Source organism: Silene latifolia, chromosome X, assembly GCF_048544455.1.
Source record: "Silene latifolia isolate original U9 population chromosome X, ASM4854445v1, whole genome shotgun sequence".
NCBI classification, from domain to species: Eukaryota; Viridiplantae; Streptophyta; class Magnoliopsida; order Caryophyllales; family Caryophyllaceae; genus Silene; species Silene latifolia.
In genome coordinates this window covers 187,487,908-187,509,536 of record NC_133537.1, presented here as the reverse complement: position 1 = coordinate 187,509,536, position 21,629 = coordinate 187,487,908, and the positions used below count along the sequence as shown (strand labels likewise).

The 21,629-nt window shown below is 39.3% G+C and overlaps 1 non-coding gene across 1 annotated transcript; it reads left to right on the top strand.

Annotated features, from left to right (window-relative positions):
• The first annotated feature begins 17,029 nt into the window (after window positions 1-17,029).
• On the top strand, window positions 17,030-17,136 carry LOC141626097 (small nucleolar RNA R71). The gene has a single exon (XR_012535822.1). It is a non-coding gene; the product is annotated as a small nucleolar RNA R71 (small nucleolar RNA).
• Window positions 17,137-21,629: the final 4,493 nt, after the last annotated feature.

Sequence of the window (21,629 nt, the reverse complement as noted above, 5' to 3'; positions counted from 1 at the left end):
AATCGTGATTCCTGGAACTCTTTGAACTTTTTCAAAGATTTCTCTATTTACCTTATTAAGTGAACACATTAGTGTCAACTTAAATCGTTGGTAAAAGAAAATGATCAACCTATTTTGGATCAATGATTTATAACCTCGATCTCCTTTTCAACCAAAAGCACGAGACATCTTGCTTTGAATACAAGATACGCATATACCATAAGATTAACAATCTAATGGTTCCAAGAGTACTCGATAACTCTTTGCATTCATCATTCCAGAATTTAGGTTTAATCTTGGGTTACCAATTTGAGTCTTGCATCATCTACATGATATGTCATTCTAGTTTGGTTTAGAATATAATCACCTTGATAATGGGCTAGCCATATATCAAATCATGGTGTATAGGGTCACAAAAGTGAAACCTCTTTTGTATCTTAACAAGTTTATATTCTTATTTAGAGTTTATGCATTTAATAGTCACAATTAAGTACAACTTTAAACCCAAAAACTAGATTGAGTACACAATGACTCTATCTCTTAACATCATTGTTGCTAGTCGTCATATTCTAATCATCCTATGTATCAAATACAATGATGAAAACCACCATCGGTTTCTAATATTGACGAATTAGTATTAGCAAAATTTATGTCAATCAAATAAACATTTAAAGAAGAAGGTCCCATTAGATGTCCCACAACTAACTTGTTGATTCTTCAATAATTTGGGGTAGTTTCCTTTCTAGCGTCCAACAATTAAGACAATGGAAACTTTATCGGTCGGGATTGATAGGTTTAGTATTGTTATTCTCAATAATGTTACTTTTAACATTACCTTGTATCAATTCCATTCTAATTTTACTTCTTTGAACCTCACCCTTTTCTTAACGGTTTAAGAGAATGCTCCCACTCATTTCAATGAGTCTTTGCTAAGAGAAGCAAAATTGAAATTCATGAAGACTACTCTTCATTCGTTTGTTTAGTCTTAAAACTTTCATTGAAGTGGTTGCGGTATTTTGGTCAATTTTGATTTCCAACAAATCTAGTTACCAAAATGACGTAATGTTTCAAAGTACTTAACTCAATTAAGCATATGAGAAATAATTCATTGTAAGTAGATATGTTAGTCAAGAATCAAAAACCCTTTTGATCACAAATAACTTTTATCTATACTCTTCACAAGAGATCCTTACAATGGATAATACAAGGTTTTTAGAAGAAAATTTAAATTTTGTCTTTAGTTACGATGTTTAAATGGAGATTTGAACTAAAATCGAAATGATATCGTATATAAAATTGAGGTAACGAAATAGAACAATATGATAACGGAATAATGAAAACAAAACATTTGTCGTTATAATAATACTTGTAAATAATATAACAAGATATGAGCATTTATATAGTGACCTCTACCCAACTATTATAAATGATTCCAAGACCCAAATTCATATTAACTTAGGCATCGGTAAAGCCGAATACAACCCTTATCAATATAACTCGGTGGATTAACTCTTTAATCGATTCTACTTTTAGAAATCTTGGTGGATAAAGTTAAATTAATATTTATCTTTAGCCCGAAACACATCCGGCAACCGTCGAGAATACTTTCGTTGAGTTCAACCCAAATTTCGAATAAATGTGTCCATGATCCAAATTTACATCAACTTGGGCATCGTTAAAGCCGAATACAACCCTTATCTTTATAAATTCGGTGGGTAGACATTTATCACCCACTTCCCCTACGTAGCAAGGTTTGTACCCCGGTAAGGCCGAGTGCACTCCCTCACGAAATAGGTTTTCATGGTTTCTAATTTTTGGTATGGCTAAGTCTCAATTGTTTATTTTAGCGAGAGATCATGTCAATTTATTATCTATCACGTTTTAAGTGAACTAAAGCGGTAAACTACGATAATTGTAATTGACACGGTCAATTTACTCGATTTAATGATAATGCATGTTTTAGTTATGGCGATTTAGCGATGCATGCAACATATAAATAAAATGCAAAGCATAAATAAAATCCTAGTATGGCCTTCCTAAAATAGTAAATCTAATAAACTATTACAAATTCGGAAACCAACTCCTTTGGTCCCTTGAACTTCGGCTTGGCACGCATTTCAAGGTAACACTTTCTTTGATGGATCGCCTTCTCTAATGGCACCGTCTTCAAGGAACTCCGGAATAAATAAATTACAAAATGAATTACATAATTTTCTATTATACATTTTTAATTAAAATAAAAATAAATCTATTAAATTACAAAACGGTGATACGAGATCACAATAATTACAACCGAATCGATATTCCCATACATTTCGGGTAATACCAATTAAAACTAAGGCCATACTAAGTAAAATTACATAATTCAAAAATTAAATAAAATTAAAACATGACAATCATAAATAAAATGCAGCATTATAACATGTATGAGCATGCCAAATTTTATGCTAAATCGCCTTTAAGAGCCAATATCGTATATTAATCGGTTTTTACGGATTTGCGTGATTTAACTTATTAAAATCACAATAATTACATAAATTCGTATTTATGTACAAGTTAATTACCCTAACCATCTTAGGACTCAAAATTAGTCTTCACTAACATTTGACAATAATTAAACTTGATTTCTTAATATTGTTCATAAATGGACCCAAAAATACAAAATTATGCTATAAACATGAAATTAAATTATAAAAATTTCAAATAATTTTGAAATTTGAAATTTAAACTCATGAATATTCTGGACAAATACCATGATATTCATAATATTCAAAACTTAGGTTAAAAATCTCGAAAAATTATCGAGAAAAACAATGTTGCGGTTTATCGGTTTTAACAATTATGACCATAAAAATATGTGAAAAATTTTATTCATCAACTTTTCACTTTTAGATTTGAAATAAATGATAAAATGCAACATGTGACGTTTTTCCTTAGTCATGAAGTATGTTTTAGCATTATTACTAATTATAGTCACTATTTATGTGATTTTTCATCAAAAATTCATAACTCATGCATAAAAGACTTCATTTTAGCCAAATATTTTACACACATCTTGTAAAATTGCATGTGACAAAATACTAAATTTCCATGACTAGATTCGCAATATAACTCATATTAACCTATTTACCCATTTAAATACCATTTTAACTTGAAAAATCCATATTTCGAGCAATACAACTCATTTTATCATGATAATTTACAGGCCATCAGTAGATAATATATGTGAAAATATATCCAAAAACCACTGAAAGATTCTAAGTTTAGCTATTTTTCGTCCAAAAATGACATTTTTATCATAAAAATCACATTTTAATGCCAATATTATATAAAATGAACAATAAAATCCATAAATAAACCAAAATGTCCTAAAAATAACTTAGGACCAGAAAATTTTAATCATGCAAGGTTATTTTTAGGTATATCTTCATAAAACCAAATTAATTAGTTTTGTATGTTAATCATATAACTCGGAAAAACTATAAACCGATTTGCATGCAAAAACCTAAGGCTCTGATACCAGTTGTTAGGATTCACTAATTCCATTAATTTGCATATTCATATATGAAATAATTTATTTAGTCATAAATTAAAAGCTAGATCTTATGCATGCAAACTTTAATAAAAGTGATGGAAAAAACTATTTCTCACCATCTTATTTCTGCCATTTGGGCACCAACAAGATCTCCTTCTTGTTAGTTCTTGAGCTTTCCTTATAATGGATGAACAAGGTTCAAATTAGAACCTCTCCCAAAAGCATATACCAAAGGTGTTACTCTTAATAATTAATAATATTATGAACTAGTAATATTATTAATCTAGCTTAAAATTGACCAAAAATATTTATTTTATTCTCCTCTATTTCGGTTTAGAGCAGAGAGTTTTTGTGGTTTTTCTTTCTCTAAAAATGTCTCACAAAAATGTAGAGAATAATCAATTTTCTTACACTAGAAAATTATGTGTTGAAGAAGTGAATAATAAAAGAAAAGCCCTTGTCTTTTCTATGTAGAAAACCGGTTGGAGGGGGAAGGAGAGCCCAATGCATGGTCTTGTGTTCTTCTCAAGGCCAGACTAGGCATGCATGGCTAGTCATTAGGCATAATCATTATGTTTTCAACTTAAAATAAAAACACAATATAAACCTTATACTCCCTCCATATTTTCGGCACATTTAACATAAAATGGATGGTCCATTTTATTTTGTCATTTGTCAATTGTAACATATGTGACATGTTACTTGACATATGAAATTTTAATGTATTTTTAACATATTAAAAATCAACATACTCATAAAATATGTCATATAGAAAATCGACTAGTAATTCGTAATTACTTGTGCCAAAACGGTTTATCAAATTATAAATTACAACGTCTTGTATTTATAATAAATTATTCATTCAATTTCAATTTCAATTGTTTCGTAAACAATAATTTTATCTAAGTAATAAAACAATTCAATTACTTAGACCGTATCTCATTTAATCAAATTACAATAAGACACGTTAACTTTACTCACAAAATCACCCGTCAATTTTAAGCAATTTAATTAACTCGTATCGACATACGATTAATTAAATAATCAATTAAGAGCGTCACCCTTTAGGTATGACCTAAGGGGATCAACTGATCACCACCGTCGCACGACAGTAATGTCAAACTCTAGTCAGCCAATCATTACCGATATGTGTGGACCAGTTGACTGTAAATCATTACATCCCACATGTATTCTTAAAATGAGATTTAAACATGTGATCATCATGATCGACAGTTGTGATTGCATTATTGTCGGAGGACACTTATTCCAACAAATATGACTCATCAAACTCCCCCAAACCATCTATTTGCTTGTCCCCAAGCAAACCATCACACAATACAAAAGATAATCATACAAATGACGAATAAATAACTGAGAGCTAATGTTGATGCACATACATACAAATCCCAAGCTATCAATATCTTTGACAAAGTAATGACCAAGGTGTACTGTTTGGGCTAAAAATAGCATAATAAGGAAGGCCCACTTAATGAAATAAAAGGTTATGGGAGGAGTAATACGGAGGAAGGAAGCCCGTAATAGGAAAAAGGGAAACGGGCTGAGAGAAGATCAGGGGCCCATCGTAGAAGGCGTCCGGTTTAAGGAAAGAGAAGTCAGGGAGAAGTTAGGGTGAAGTTAGGGAGAAGTTAGGGAGATCAGGGAGAATTGGGAAAGGCGGCCGAGTTTGGAAAGAGTTCTTATGGAAATTATATTCCCTTTCCATAATCAAAGTAGGACATATATAGGGTTCTCACCCTATAAATAGCCAAGGAAGTAAATCAAGAAGGACATTCAACAACACATTCACACATTCACATTCAAGAACACATCCACACCACGACATTAACATATTATTATACTCAAATATACATCCGTCCAAGATCTTGCAGGCCTGACGCCTAGCGTCAGCAGGATTAGCTTTACGCCTCAATTTTAATCATCCTCCTATTCAAGTAGTGCAATATTTGGCAGGGTACCATCCCTCCCGCGGCTGTTCCCACATTGGGTTTTCCGTGTCACCAAATCTCACGTGTCAATTTACATTACGTACTTATTTTTCTATTTACTTATCAACATACGAACAATCATACAATCAACCAACGAGTAAGACTGCATTGACCCTAATCAATCAACTTGGTAAAAAATACCTAAACAGTTTGGCACCCACCGTGGGGCATTGTGGTCGTCAATAGTTGATACTCTAGATACACAATGGATAAGCAAGCATCAGACGCCGTGTCAGGGAGCAGACAGCCATCGCCACCACCACCCTCTACTCAAAATCCGGCATCAACAGTGGCTACACAGGCTCTCGGACACACCTCAAGAATCATACCTACAACAAAAACCTCTCTACCTCCTAGGACTCCTGCTGTCACGACCCAAGCCAGACCAGATAAGGGAGCAGCAAGTTCAGGCCTCACCCCGCCACCTAGTCCCACACAAATCTTACTCACCGGCGTAGAAAATCTTCAGAAAGCCATGGAAAACATGAGAGAAGACCAAAAGAAAGCTGAAGCTAAAGCAAGAAAAAAGGACAGAGAGCTCTGGGCACAGATAGACATCCTGAAACAACAGTCTGCCACCCCAGCAAGCAGGGCAGACGTGGGAAAGTCTCCATTAGTAGATCTAACGCAGGGTCATCAGGCAGCAAGAATCCACTTCGACAGATATCGGTGAATCGATAACCGATTGATCTCGTCCCACAATACCATCAGATGGAAGAATAACCCCACAAGGGCTGGGATACCTCACGTCGGGTAACTGGCCTGCAGCTAGCTGTGTGGAGGCACGAGCAGGTGGCATCCCCGTCAGTAGCCCCGCCACGATCGATCAGACATCTGGAGTAGGATCCGAGTCAAACCAACAAATGCACCGGCAAATAGGGGACAAATCATTACAACAACTCCTCTAGCACTGAACACATCGAATCTTTAAGAGCTCGGATCGGAGGCAATATATTGAACCAAAGAAAGCGGCCGACAAAGCGGACCCCGCATTCAAAAAGATAACAAATCGTAGTACTTCTGGAGTTAAAAGAAATACGAGCGGTCCCAGATTGCCACCCCCACTCGAGAAAGCAAAGAGAGACAGCTATGTCGACTCACCATTTGTGGACACCATATCCATCACAAACCATGCCAAAGGGATTTACAAATCCGAATATGCCCCTCTTCGACGGCACAAAAGCAGATCCCTTTGATCATATAATCCAAAGACAAGCAAAAAATGATGACAAGAATAAATTTGTAGGGCAAGTCAAGGAGGCTTGCATGTGCAAAGGGTTTGGGTCCACCCTAACAGGACCGCACTTCGATGGTTTGTGAGCCTGCCCAACAGGTCGATATCTACATTTGTTGAATTGGTGAACGCATTTACTCAACAGTTCGCAAGCAGCGTAAAACCACGTAGCACGCAGAGATCCGTATGTAATCGTCCGTGGGGTAGGAGAGAGCATTGGAGAATACAATACTAGGTTCAACAATGAGAAGGTAGCGATGACGAGAGTGCGATGTCTTAACAAACAGAGAAGCCTTGAAGAGGCCTCCACCACGACTCCGACCTATACAAGCAAACTAACTATGCATCCCCGCCATCGTTTCGAGGCGGTGCGGAGAAAGGCACCGCCGCAATCGATTGGAGGAAGATATCCTAGCCGAGCCGCCTTACTAAGCACGCCAAGTATTTCTAGTACCTCACCGTGGAGAAATCGGGAAGAAAGCAAACCACCAAAGAAGAAGGATGAGAGGTACAGACCATATGGAAGGGGAGTCACGTAATCGAGGAAAATCAAGAAACTCCCCACTGGCGCAGTATGGATTTATTACGGTATCGGGGAATCTTGAAGGCACTCAGGGAGATGGGAGATGGAGTCAGGTGGCCCAACCCACTAGTAGGGGAGCAAGCATGGAGAAAGGATAGCAAGAAGAAGTGTGAGTTCCACCGTGATATCGGGCACAACACTGAGGATTGCTACACATTACGAAGAGAGATCAAGCGCCTGTACGAACAAGGAAAGTTGAGCCACCTATTACCACGTGGGGGCAAGCAGCAAGATAAGGTAGGCTCCGCCAAGCCTGCAGACCCACCCACATGCACCAAAATCATAAACGTGATAACAGGCGGCTCAGACTTAAGCGGGCTGACATACTCAGCAGCTAAAAGACGTGCCACCGAGACCAAAGGAGACAGGCCAGCCAATTCTTGCAGAATTTCTCACAGTGACCTACCAGCGGTCAACTTTGATGAAGGAGATACATACGACGAGCGAGAACATCACGACGCACTTATTATCACCTTATCAATGGCCAATTGCACAGTCAGGAAGGTCTTGGTAGATACAGGAAGCACGGTCAACCTAATCATGCTGAAAACTATAGAAAACATGGGATTCAGCGAGAAGGATTTGCAGAACAAGACTATTCCGCTAGTAGGCTTCAGCGGAGAAACAGCCAGCTTATTGGGCGAGATAGTCATCCCAACCTATGTGGGAGGAGTCAACAAGCAAGTCAGGTACCTGGTTATAGACGGCCCCTCCAGCTACAACGTCATCTTAGGAAGACGATGGTTGCACCAGATGAAAGCAGTCCCCTCTACATATCACCAGTGCATAAAGTTCCCCACATCATGGGGAGTAGAAACAATAAGAGGAGATCACGAGGAAGCTAGAGGCTGCTATAACAAGGCACTTAAGTGCACTGCCAGCCCTCCCGCATAGCAATTACAGAAGCAGCCTATGCAGGACGAATACATCGAACCCCCAGCAGAAGAGCTGGATCGAATCAACCTGGACAAGCTGCACCCAGAAAGAACCGTGCTCATTGGAGCAGGATGCACATGAAGCTTGAGACAGCAACTAATCAAGTTCCTATAGGATAACATGGATTGTTTTGCATGGTCACACGATGACATGATAGGAATAGATCCGTCCATCATAACGCTGATCGGTCCGTTTCGTGTTCACAATTTAAGGTGTGGTCATTAGGTCACGTCCGAATCAAAACACAATTTATAGCTTCACAAACAACTCTACAATTAGTAAAGAGGCAAGTAAAGGTCGGATCCCAAGGGACGGGTATTGAAATGAGATTTCTATTGCAACTAGTGGTGTCTTAGGGGTGTCACAAATTGGGTTGATGTAGAAGGTCACTAAACTAAAATATCAATGGAAATAAACAAGCAAGATGAATTAAAGGGTTGTAAACAATTGATTAAAAAACACTAGGGTGTCATGGGGTCATAGGGGAACCATGAGAATTGATCATACAAACATGTTCTCAAATTATAAGCAAGCAATTATTGTTGTGATGGATTGAGTTGGGTTATATCTTACAATCCTAGGAAAGTTTGGGTCCCGGAGCCGAATCGATTAGATTGTACAACACCTACAAGTCGACTTAGTCTTCCCTACTCAACAACATGCATGGTCTAATGAGACTCGAGTTGGGTTATGTCTTACAAGTCTCATTTAAAAGATAGGAGATGGTGGTAAATGCAAGGATTCATAGGCTTAGCATTTCATCAAATATAACATGTGCATGAGTTGAGATCAAAACAAGCAAGCAAATAAAACATGAAAGCACATTGATTTAAGCATGAATCATTCCCCATGTTGGTTTCCCCTAATCACCCATTAACCCTAGCTAAGAGACTACTCACTCATTATCATGTTGATCATGCTAGCAAGGTTGTCAATCATACCAACAAAATGAAACATGATGAATAAATGAAAGTAATTATTAATAATTAAAAAGGGATTAAGAGAATTATACCTACTAATGATTCCAATAATAAAGCAAAGATAAAAGAAGTACTTGATGCTTGATTGAGAGTTTGTCAATCTCCCAATAATAACCCAAATAATCTTCAATTACCCAAAATAAAGGATGAACAAAAGAGAGATTAAGGAAGTAAAACTTGTATTAGAACTTGATTAATTGTTGATTACAAAATTAAAGAGAGATTTGATTGGTATTAACTACTCTAAGAATTGATAAGAAGAACATGCTCTTCTAATTAGACTAATGGGGTATTTATTTAGTGCAGTTAGGGGGATGCATTAGGGTTAACTAAGGGCTAAACTAGTAATTACACTTTTTAGATTGAGCGAGGAGGAGCCGGTATTTTTCGAAGGAAGGGCTTCTTTCTTTGTAGCTTGGAGAAGACGAAATTTTGTAGAGAGAATCCGAGCGGATTAGTGTCGGGACGGGCGGATTCTGGCGGTGGAACACGAGCGGCTTTGGAGGAATCCGGGCGGATTGTAGCAGTGCTAACCCGAGCGTCTTGGGGTGAAACCGCACGGATTGTGCAGGTGGAGGACGGCCGGATTGTAGTCAATCCGCACGGATTGTTCTTCAGCAAGATTTCTTCTTCTTTTCTTCCCTTTTCTTCCTAAATTCCTTGGGGATTTCCTTGGGGACTCAAGGATCCTTTCTCAACATTGCTCATCTACTATAATATGTACAAAGGCCTTCTAATCTTGTCTCTCCTAGATGCTTGATCATTGGATTCGATCAATTTAGTCTCGTTTTGCCATGAAAATGCAAGATTCTTACTCCTTTCCTACCAAGAGATCAAAATCTCAAAGAATATGCAAAACAAAGAACTAAAGATAAGAAATGACCCAAATATGCACTAAAAAGCATGGGAACAAGGCTAATTCGGGGGCTAAATATGCGCTAATTATGGTCACATCAAATATCCCCAAACCGAACCTTTGCTCGTCCCGAGTAAAGAGGTGACAAAGACTAGGACCATTATTTAAACTAACCTAATAATATAGCCGATATGAGACAATTAGCGGGTCTCACTCCGCCCTTTCAACTCACAACAAGACAACCATGAGGTAGGATGCCTTCTTGCAAGGCAAGGTGGGTCTTGCCAAAATGGCGACACATCCAAACATTAAGCACACAAAGTCACATAATGGATGCATCTACAAAAGAATAGCCACTTCCTCATCAAGCGGCGGAGGCACTAAAGAGGAACAAATTTAAGAGCATGTAATCCTTCACAAATACTAGTTCAACAAATTACTAAGGCTAAGAGGATGGCACTAAATCACCTCCAAATGGTGTTAAACTAGAATACTTTCGTCCTCAATTTCCAAATGCTTTCGTCAAGAGCGATCGGATAGTGGTGGAATGAATGATCCCTATGATGCTAGTAGCGTATGACATGACAAGTCTCGAATTCTCTACAAAAGTAAAGGTCATGGATCGTCCCAAGCTCGATAAAGTGGCTTGACAAAAAGGCTTTTTGGGAATGAAATGCTCAAATCTTTATACACAACGAGTGGATATGACTAGTATTCAAAATTGTCCTCATTTCACTTTCACATTTCAAAAATTTTAGATGGGGTTTGTCCCTTCCGGGCTAGTGTCCTTTGCTTTCGCCAATCGCTTATTAGGCAACCGGTTAACCTCTAGACAATAGCTTTTCGGAGTGATAGTCACTCTATCTCTGGGCGGCCGAATTCACAACCGTGTGGGGGCCCAATTCAATGGATCCCGCTCCAAAGCACATCGAAGTGGTACGCCTCCATCAAAACAATTTAAATTTCTCAACATTCAACAATTCATAACTTTTGAGGTTTCCTTGGCATTAAATTACTTCCACATGACAAAATTCTTTGAAATGAGCACTTCAAGCTTATTGATAGAAAATATTTTTTGGGTTGCCTTACCACAAGGTCAATCAAGGTCACCTAGACAAGTTAACCAAGTCCACATCACATCACGGAGTTGGATAGGTGACTCACATGCAAACCCTTGACTAGGCCTTGGGTCATGGGTCAAAAGACACTAGTATGACACTATCTAGGGTGTTTTACAACCATTCTAGTAGGCAAAGTCTTAAGTTGAACAAGTATTTGTAATGGCTTAGTTGCTCTTGTCAAAGTTCCTAATTAGGCATTTTTCAAAACTTTTATCTAAATGCAACTATATGCTATGATGCAACTAATATAAACATCCTAATGCAAGTGATTCTATCAACTAATATGACATATAAACTAAATGCAAGTCCTAAGTTCACATTGTTATACCGCATCAAACAAAATAAAGCCACATAGTCATTAACATAAAGAGGAAAAAGGAGATTGGAAAGATCATACCATGCGGTCTTCATGGTCCTCATGTCTCGGATGTGGCGTAGTCAATAAATGTGAACAAGGATAGAACAAACACAATATATACAATAATATAAACAAGACTACACTACAAAAGGAAATAAACATGTTTTTGGCTTTTTAATTTTTTTAATTTTTATGATTTTCAAAATTTTTCAATTTTTATCATTTTGGAATATAAAGTTAAGTTAGAATTCCCCATCCCCACACTAATATGGGCATTGTCCTCAATGGTCAAAATGATGGAAAATTATGCAAAGATGATGCATGATTTCTATACTAAATGTAATCTACACTAGTCTACACTACATGATGCATGATTTTTGTTATGACGGAGAGGATAATTTAGATTACCTCCCGTTGTGTATGCATTAACTTCCCCAAACCGAGTTAGACACTATTGCTAATGTCCAAGGATGGGCATAGTTCATGCACACACTATGCAATGCATGAAACTAATTTGTCATTTTAGATTTTGAAAGTGGGAACAATAAAATGAGAACACCTCAATGGTACCGAGGTGTGAGTCCTCTATGGTGCTAGGACTACTCCAACAATGATCAAGAAAATAATTAAAACAAAGAGAGAAATAGACAAACCATGAGAGGTCAGGAGCCTCCAAGGCTTGCTAATCTTCCATCATATCATCACCATCATCACTTTCCTCATTAGAAGTGGTCACATTGCCACTTCCCTCTTCATTTGCTTCTTCACTTTCTTCTTCACCTTGCTCATCATCTTGCTCACCATCCTCTTCTCCTTCTTCACTTGCTTCCTCATCAATGTTATCACCAACCTCTTCATTACCGACAACCTCATTGTCATCCGAAACGACCCTAGATGCACCCGGAAATAGGACTTCTCTATCCGCCCAACTAGGCAAAGGACATGATGGATCAAGTAGTCCTTGCCTTGCTAAGTGTAGGAGGGGTGAATATTGAGCCAAGTAAGCATTTTTCCGATCCTCAAAGGCTTGCTTGTGCATTGCTTGCATGAGAAGAGTCAAATAATCATTTCTTGCTTCAACACCTTCCGGGTTGAACTCTTGGTACTCAAAAGGGTAAGGTGGTGTGACAATGGAAGAGGAGGGCATTTCAAGTTCACCCTTTTGTTGTCGGATAATATACTCGGCCTCTTTTGAAAGGGGAAGTAGATAATTGGTCCGGTGGACGCTTAGACGACAAATCTTTGAAGGCAAAGTAAACGATCAAGCCTCACTAGTGAGCCATCCATACTCGGTGTTAAGAGGGTTATGGGCAACCCACTTGTACTTGTGTATCATAGTATGCATATCAACAAGATGACCACCCTCCTTTGCTTTATACTTGTTATCCTTGTTGAAGTTAGGATCAAAGTATTTAGCTAGGATAGTGACTAGGCCGCCATTGACAATAACGGTAGTGCCTTTCTTCCCACAATCAATGTTGAGCCATCTATCTACCAAAAGCCTTAAAGAGTTGAAAGGCTTGGTGCGTACTCTTCCAATGTTCAAAGCCGATTCAAGAAGAATAAAATCAAGTTTGGTGAAATGGTTGGTATCTTTCCTTGCAATAATGGTGTTTCCTATGACCTTGTGCCATACCCTTATGCCCGGATGGTGGACTAAAAGAGCACGACTCGCATGAAAATCCTCAAATTTCCTTCCGGAAATTGCCTCCCAAAGAGGGTCGGGGTCATACTTTCCATAATTCTTAAAATAACTCGGTTCATCACTAAGACCCAAAATTTCACCCAATTCCCTAAAGGAAATGCGTCTACTAACATTAGCTAGACGAACCTCGAGGTTCTCCCTAGTCTCAACTTTGGTGACTTTCAAAGAACTCAAAAATTCCAAGGTAAGGGAGGGGTATGTCAATTCTTTTGATTCAAACAATTTCTTCAACCCCATGGCTTTGAAAAAGGCTCTAGTTTGCTCAAGAACACCCAACTTATCTAAGGTGTCTTCACAAATAAACTTGGTGGATTGAAATGATTTCCTAGAAAACTTGGCAAAAGTATCTCTATGGGTTTCGGAAATAAAAGTTACCTCCGGATAATGCAAACGTTGATCAATTTCCGGAGTCGTAGATTTGTTGCTCCCATAGAAGGTTGTTGTTGTTGTTGCACTTCAAAGTTTGGGGTTTCTACCACCATAGCCAATGCTTTCTTTACTTGAAGAGCCTTTTGCCTTTGTGAAAGTGTCTTAGCCTTTGGTGCCTTTGTTGCCTTTGTTGTTCCCTTAGTCCTTGCCATTGATGAATTAACCAAGAAAAGAATGAAAAATCTTCAATTTGTAGTGTACCCAAATCGATTTAAAGGTGAAAGGCTTTGCCTTTATGAATTCAAAAATCGACTCAAAGGTTGAAGATTTTGTGCTTGGTTTTGATTTTTATTGAAAAAGGAGTGATTGATTTGTTGTTAAAAGGATGATTTGATTTGATTTTGGTGAATGTAGTTGAGGAATTTTGTTTTTGTGATGGAGAGGATGAGGGTTTTGATGTTTTTGAGTAGTGTTATGAATGAATGAATGAATGAAGGTGGGAGGGGTTTTATAAAGCCCGAAAAAATTGAATCTGCAGGGCAATCCGTGCGGTTTTTCGCTCAAAACAGCGGATTATGCACTTTCTGGGTTGGGAAAAACTCGCCTAAAGACGGGCGTCTTTAAGAGAAGACGCTCGGATTCGCCGACACGGGACGGGCGGATTCTTCAAGACGGACGGATTTCATCCAGAATTTTTCTTGTTTTCCTCAGCAGAGAAGACGGGCGTCTTCCTCATAAGATGGGCGGATTTTCAGAGACGAGCGGATTGCTGTTCAGGACGCCCGGATTCTCTTACAGTAAAAAATCTTTCAAAAATTCAGCTCAAAGGGACGTGCGTCTTCTACCCAATACGCTCGGATTGTCTGTAGACGGGCGGATTCTCCTGAATCCGCTCGGATTCGGCCCCTTTGTACCCGGATTTAGTTCTATCCGTGTACAATGCGTATCCTTTATCATTCTTCCATTCTTCTTTATATGTTGTGTTCTTCATTGTGGGGGCACTACTAAGGCATGGATAGCCTAGGCAATTGCCATCCCCACACTAAGCTAGAGCACTACACATCAATTGAAATTATTAGTCCCTCCCTCACTTCTGTCAAACATGACAATTATCTTGATCAAAGTAAATAAAAATCCAAAGATGACAAAAATGCAATACAAGAATTGAAATGCGAGTTAGGAAGTTAGAAATATTTACAAACGGTGGTTTAGGGAGGACTCCACCAAACTCTCATTCTTGATGAGATGTCAAGGCGGCATGTTCAAGGTGTTGTTGATGTTGCTCAACACCTTGAAAAAGTAATCAAAAGCTTGTTCATTATTGTTATAGGGCTCTTCAATAGACTTTGGCCCTTGTTGTCGGTCTTGATCGATGGCATTACCAATGTAGGGATTAAAAATCCCTTCAAATTCGTCGTCCCAAAGACCACAAACTTCATTAAGTTGATCATTGAAAATCTCTTGATTTGATGGAGACAACTCTCCCAAATTCCTCTCTTGGCCAATGAGGCCATCCTCTTCTTCTTTGATTGATTTTGATGAGCTTTTCAAGCTCTCCTTGTCACAATTCACTTGCTCTTTGAATGGAGCATCTTCAATTTTCTTCTTCCATTGGAGTTCCGATTTCTTCCTCTCATCCTTTCGGCTATAGTGATCGATCATGAAACACGGTTCATGCAAACGAGGAGCTCTCATAGTCTTGTCAAGATTAAAGGTTATGCTTTCATCTCCCACTTCTAGAGTGAGCTCACCATGTTTCACATCAATCACCGCACCTGCGGTGTGTAGGAAAGGTCTTCCTAGAATGATTGGAATGTTGGAATCTTCCTCCATATCAACAATGACAAAGTCCACCGGGATGAAAAACTTCCCAATTCGCACGGGGACATCTTCCCATATCCCTAATGGTGTCTTCGTCGATCTATCGGCCATTTGGAGTGTGATGTTGGTGCATTTAAGCTCTCCCATCCCCAACCTTTTACTCACCGAGTACGGCATAACACTCACACTAGCCCCTAGATCACATAAGGCTTTGTTGATCGTTGTGTCGCCAATGGTACACGGTATTGAGAAGCTTCCCGGATCCTTTAGTTTTGGAGGTGAACTCCCTTGAAGTATTGCACTACTCACCTTAGTGAAGGCGATAGTCTCAAGTTTCTGGATTGACTTCTTCTTTGTGAGGATATCTTTCATGTATTTCGCATAGGCCGGTACGTGATTTATTAATTCCGTGAAAGGAATTGAGACTTCCAAATTCTTCACAATTTCCATGAACTTTCCAAGTTGGTCATCAAACTTGGGCTTGGCTTGATGACTTGGAAAAGGAAGTCTAATCACAATGGGCTCCTTCTCCTTGACCTTGTCTTCATTTCTCTTTGAAATTTCTTCTTTTGATGATTCTCCATCTTTGGAGTTTTGCACAATTTCTTCCTTATCACTAGCTTCCACAACTTCATCCTCAACTTGCTTCTTCGGTGCTTCATACCTTGTACCACTTCTCAAGTGAATGGCACTAACCGTTTCATGTCTTAGGGGATTACTTTGAGGTGGTAATTGCCCCTTTTGTCTTTGTGAGCTTGAAGATGCTAGTTGAGTCAATTATGTTTCCAACATCTTGGTGTGAGCTAGAATGTTGTTGATGGTGGTTTACTTTGCTTGATTATCTTTTTGCATTTGAGTGAAAAATTCTTCTTGATTCTTTTGCATTTGGAGGACCGCTTTTTGGACATCAAAACCTTGGTCATTTTGGTGATTGTATGGATTTTTATTTTGGTAACCTTGGTTTTGATTGTAAAAGGGTCTTTGATTTTGGTTTCTCATGGGTGGTGGAGTGTATGTTGTTTGAGGGTTTTGAACATTTTGGCTTTTGTATGAGAGATTCGGATGGAATTTGGTGTTTTCATTGTAATAGTTGGAATAAGGGGTACCACTCTTGTATGCTTGGAAAGCATTCACTTGTTCATTTGTTCCCCTACATTCACTTTGGTCATGTCCTAAAGTTCCACAATTCTCACATATCCCACTTGGGATTGATGAGGATGCCGTCATGGCATTAACATGATGCTTTGGTGATTTTGAGACTTCTTCAAGTCTAGCCATAGCTTTTTCAAACTTCAAATTGATTGTGTCAATATGAGCACTAAGTTGAGCACCCAATTGAGTAACGGAGTCCACTTCATGCTTTCCTCCTCTAGTAGCCTTGCGAGGTCTACTATATTGTGAGTTATGGACCGCCATTTCCTCAATTTTGTTCCATGTTTGATTGTCATCAACTTCGGTGAACATTCCATTTGATCCCTTGTTGAGAATGTTCCTTGAATCTTCATATAAACCGTTCCAAAATTGTTGTAACAAGAACCATTCACTAAGTCCATGGTGAGGACATGAGCGACAAACTCCCTTGAACCGCTCCCAAGCTTCATACAAAGATTCTTCATCCCTTTGCTTAAAACCCGTAATTTGAGCTCTTAGCATGTTAGTCTTTTCCGGTGGGTAGAATTTTTTGTAGAAAGCTAGAGCCAACTTCTTCCAAGAATCTATTCCGAGAGTGGCCTTGTCAAGGCCCTTCAACCATTGTTTCGCGGTGCCGATTAGAGAAAAAGGAAATAAGACCCATCGAATTTGGTCTTGAGTCACACCGGTTTGAGAGATCGCATCACAATAGTCGCAAAAGGTTTCCATATGAGAATGAGGGTCTTCACTAGGCATCCCCCCAAATTGGCTCCTTTCGACTAATTGGATAAAGGCGGATTTGGCAATAAAATTTCCGGTTAGATGTTGTGGTGTAGGAGTACCATTGGGTAGGTTCTCCTCGGTGGGTACGGAATGTGATGAGAATTTAGGCATTGTAGGTTGATTTTGTGGGGTATTGTGTAATGGGTTCTCCTCTCCTTCTATTGCGAAAGGGTTGATGAACTCAATAAGTGGTTGAACAACCTCAATAATACCTCTCAAATTCCTCCTAGCAAATCTCCTATTGTTCGTCAAGGTTATTTCAATTTCACGGTCAAAAGGTAACAAATCACCTTGTGACCTTCTAGACATGCAAAATATCAAACAACTCGAAAACAATTAGAACAAACCTTGAGGAGTTTTACTTCGCCAAGGCGAAGAAAGGCACAACTAATAACAATAAAAGGAAATCTAAATCAAGTAAACACCGTCCCCGGCAACGGCGCCATTTTTTGATCGGTCCGTTTCGTGTTCACAATTGAAGGTGTGGTCGTTGGGTCACGTCCGAATCAAAACACAATTTATAGCTTCACAAACAACTCTACAATTAGTAAAGAGGCAAGTAAAGGTCGGATCCCAAGGGACGGGTATTGAAATGAGATTTCTATTGCAACTAGTGGTGTCTTAGGGGTGTCCCAAATTGGGTTGATGTAGAAGGTCACTAAACTAAAATATCAATATAAATAAACAAGCAAGATGAATTAAAGGGTTGTAAACAATTGATTAAAAAGCACTAGGGTGTCATGGGGTCATAGCGGAACCATGGGAATTGATCATACAAACATGTTCTCAAATTATAAGCAAGCAATTATTGTTGTGATGGATTGAGTTGGGTTATATCTTACAATCCTAGGAAAGTTTGGGTCTCGGAGCCGAATCGATTAGATTGTACAACACCTACAAGTCGACTTTGTCTTCCCTACTCAACAACATGCATGGTCTAATGAGACTCGAGTTGGGTTATGTCTTACAAGTATCATTGAAAAGATAGGAGATGGTGGTAAATGCAAGGATTCATAGGCTTAGCATTTCATCAAAGATAACATGTGCATGAGTTGAGATCAAAACAAGCAAGCAAATAAAACCTGAAATCACATTGATTTAAGCATGAATCATTCCCCATGCTGGTTTCCCATAATCACCCATTAACTAGCTAAGAGACTACTCACTCATTATCATGTTGATCATGCTAGCAAGGTTGTCAATCATACCAACAAAATGAAACATGATGAATAAATGAAAGTAATTAACAATAATTAAAAAGGGATTAAGAGAATTATACCTACTAATGATTCGAATAATAAAGCAAAGATAAAAGAAGTACTTGATGCTTGATTAAGAGGTTGTCAATCTCCCAATAATAACCTAAATAATCTTCAATTACCCAAAATAAAGGATGAACAAAAGAGAGATTAAGGAAGTAAAACTTGTATTAGAACTTGATTAATTGTTGATTACAAAATTAAAGAGAGATTTGATTGGTATTAACTACTCTAAGAATTGATAAGAAGAACATGCTCTTCTAATTAGACTAATGGGGTATTTATAGTGGTGATTAGGGGGATGCATTAGGGTTAACTAAGGGCTAAACTAGTAATTACACTTTTTAGATTGAGCAGGGAGGAGCCGGTATTTTTCGAAGGAAGGGCTTCTTTCTTTGTAGCTTGGAGAAGACGAAATTGCGCTATAGAGGAATCCGAGCGGATTAGTGTCGGGACGGGCAGATTCTGGCGGTGGAACACGAGCGGCTTTGGAGGAATCCGGGCGGATTGTAGCAGTGCTAACCCGAGCGTCTTGGGGTGAAACCGCACGGATTGTGCAGGTGGAGGACGGCCGGATTGTAGTCAATCCGCACGGATTGTTCTTCAGCAAGATTTCTTCTTCTTTTCTTCCTAAATTCCTTGGGGATTTCCATGGGGACTCAAGGATCCTTTCTCAACATTGCTCATCTACTATAATATGTACAAAGGCCTTCTAATCTTGTCTCTCCTTGATGCTTGGTCATTGGATTCGATCAATTTAGTCTCGTTTTGCCATGAAAATGCAAGATTCTTACTCCTTTCCTACCAAGGGATCAAAATCTCAAAGAATATGCAAAACAAAGAACTAAAGATAAGAAATGACCCAAATATGTACTAAAAAGCATGGGAACAAGGCTAATTCGGGGGCTAAATATGCGCTAATTATGGTCACATCAAACGCATAAGCTTAGTGTGGACCCAAAGTGTAAACCCATCCAGCAGAGAAGAAGAAAGTTTGCAGCGGAAAGAAACAAAGTGATCAACCAAGAGGTAGATAGCCTGCTGGCAGCAAAGAAAATAAGAGAAGTAAAATATCCAGAATGGCTGTCTAACGTAGTGGTGGTGCCAAAGAAGAATGGAAAGTGGAGAGTATGTGTGGACTTCACCGACCTCAACAAAGCATGCCCTAAAGATCCATTCCCGCCTCATATTGATGCAATGGTGGACGCAACAATGGACATGAGATGCGACATTCCCGGACGCGTGGAGTGGATACAATCCGATTAAGATGGATCCTGCAGATCAAGAGAAGACGACATTCATGTCCGAAAGAGGAATATATTGCTATAACGTCATGCCATTCGGCCTAAAGAACGCAGAGCTCCACATATCAAAGGTCAAGTTAACCGAATGTTCAAAGAGCGAGATGGAAGAACAATTGAGGTGTATATTGATGACATGGTGGTGAAATCGAGAAAGGCCAAAGATCACATGCGGCATCCGGCGAAAACATTCAAAGACCCTCGGGGAATACAAAATGAAGCTAAATCCATCTAAATGCACCTTCGGAGTATCTTCTGACAAATTCTTAGGCTATATTGTAACTCAAAGAGGGATAGAGGCCAAAGATCGAGTAGATCAAAGTCATGTCTTACAACTAAAATCACCCGAAAACCCGAGGATGTTCAAAGACTAGCGGAAAGGTAGCAGCCAACAGTTCATTTCAAGATCTTCGAGACAAATGCAGTTTGTTTACGACATACTAAGGAAAAGCCGAAGTTTGAATGGACCTTGGATCATGAGCAAGCCTTCGAGAGTCGAAACACTACCTCGAAACCAGCCGCATCGTCGGCGGGAGCCGAGGAACCACTATTCCTATACCCGGCCGTCACAGGTGGCGTGAGTGTTGTCCCGGTCGGTGAGCGGGAAAAAGAGCGAGAAGCCGATATACTACGTAAGCAAGTCATTGCTTTGCGCCAGAGACTGTACACATCTCTTGAAAAATTAGTACTAGCATTGGTAGTAGCATCTCGCAAATAGCCCCTATTTTGAGTCCCACATCATACATGTCGTGACCAACTACCCGCTAAAATCTATCAAGAGGAAGCCCGAACTATCGGCGAGAATGTCAAAATGGTCTCAGTACACCTCAGTGGGTACGATATCCAGTATGACCCCAGAACATCAATCAAATCGCAAGCACTGGCCGACTTCGTATCAGACTTCAGCCCAGCCATCCAGAATCTGGCAGATACGAAGATCCTTACCTTAGAAGGAAGCGAGGAGTCAGAAGTCTGGCAGATGCATATTGACGGAGCCTCCAACCAAAGGGGGATAGGTGTGGGATTAATCCTGCGATCACCACAGGGAGACCTGATAGCGCAAGCAGTAAGATGTGAATTCAAGGTAACCAACAATGAAACAGAATACGAGGCCTTGATATTGGAAATGAAGCTAGCCCTGGAGTTAGGGGCCAGGCACCTGCACATATCCAGTGACTCTTTGCTAATAGTCAACCACGTAAATGATGAGTTCATAGCCAGAGACTCAAAGATGATTGCATACTTGAAAATAGCGAAGAATTAAAACAAAAATTCGCAACTTGCAAGCTTAGCGATTCCCGATCGATCGAATTTGGAAGCGGACGCCTTGGCAACCCCAGGGGCAACATTTAAACCAACAGAGCTATCCAAAGATTCCAATAGCACACATGCTCGAGCCTTCTATTCGGAAGGCAGATGAAGTAGACAAAGGAGAACTGGAGGATCCACGAAATGGAGAAGTAGCCCGGCGATTCTGAGAGGAAGGTGAGAGCTCACAGTCACCTGATCAAACATCTGAGCAGGCAGATGACTGGGATTGGCGTACACCATACCTAGACTGGCTGAGTCAGAACGTCAGCCTTTTCAGGATGACAGGACTCGCCTAAATCAGTCAAGTAGGCTGACACGGCAAACTTCCTAAACTAGGGAAAATAAATAACAAGCATACAAT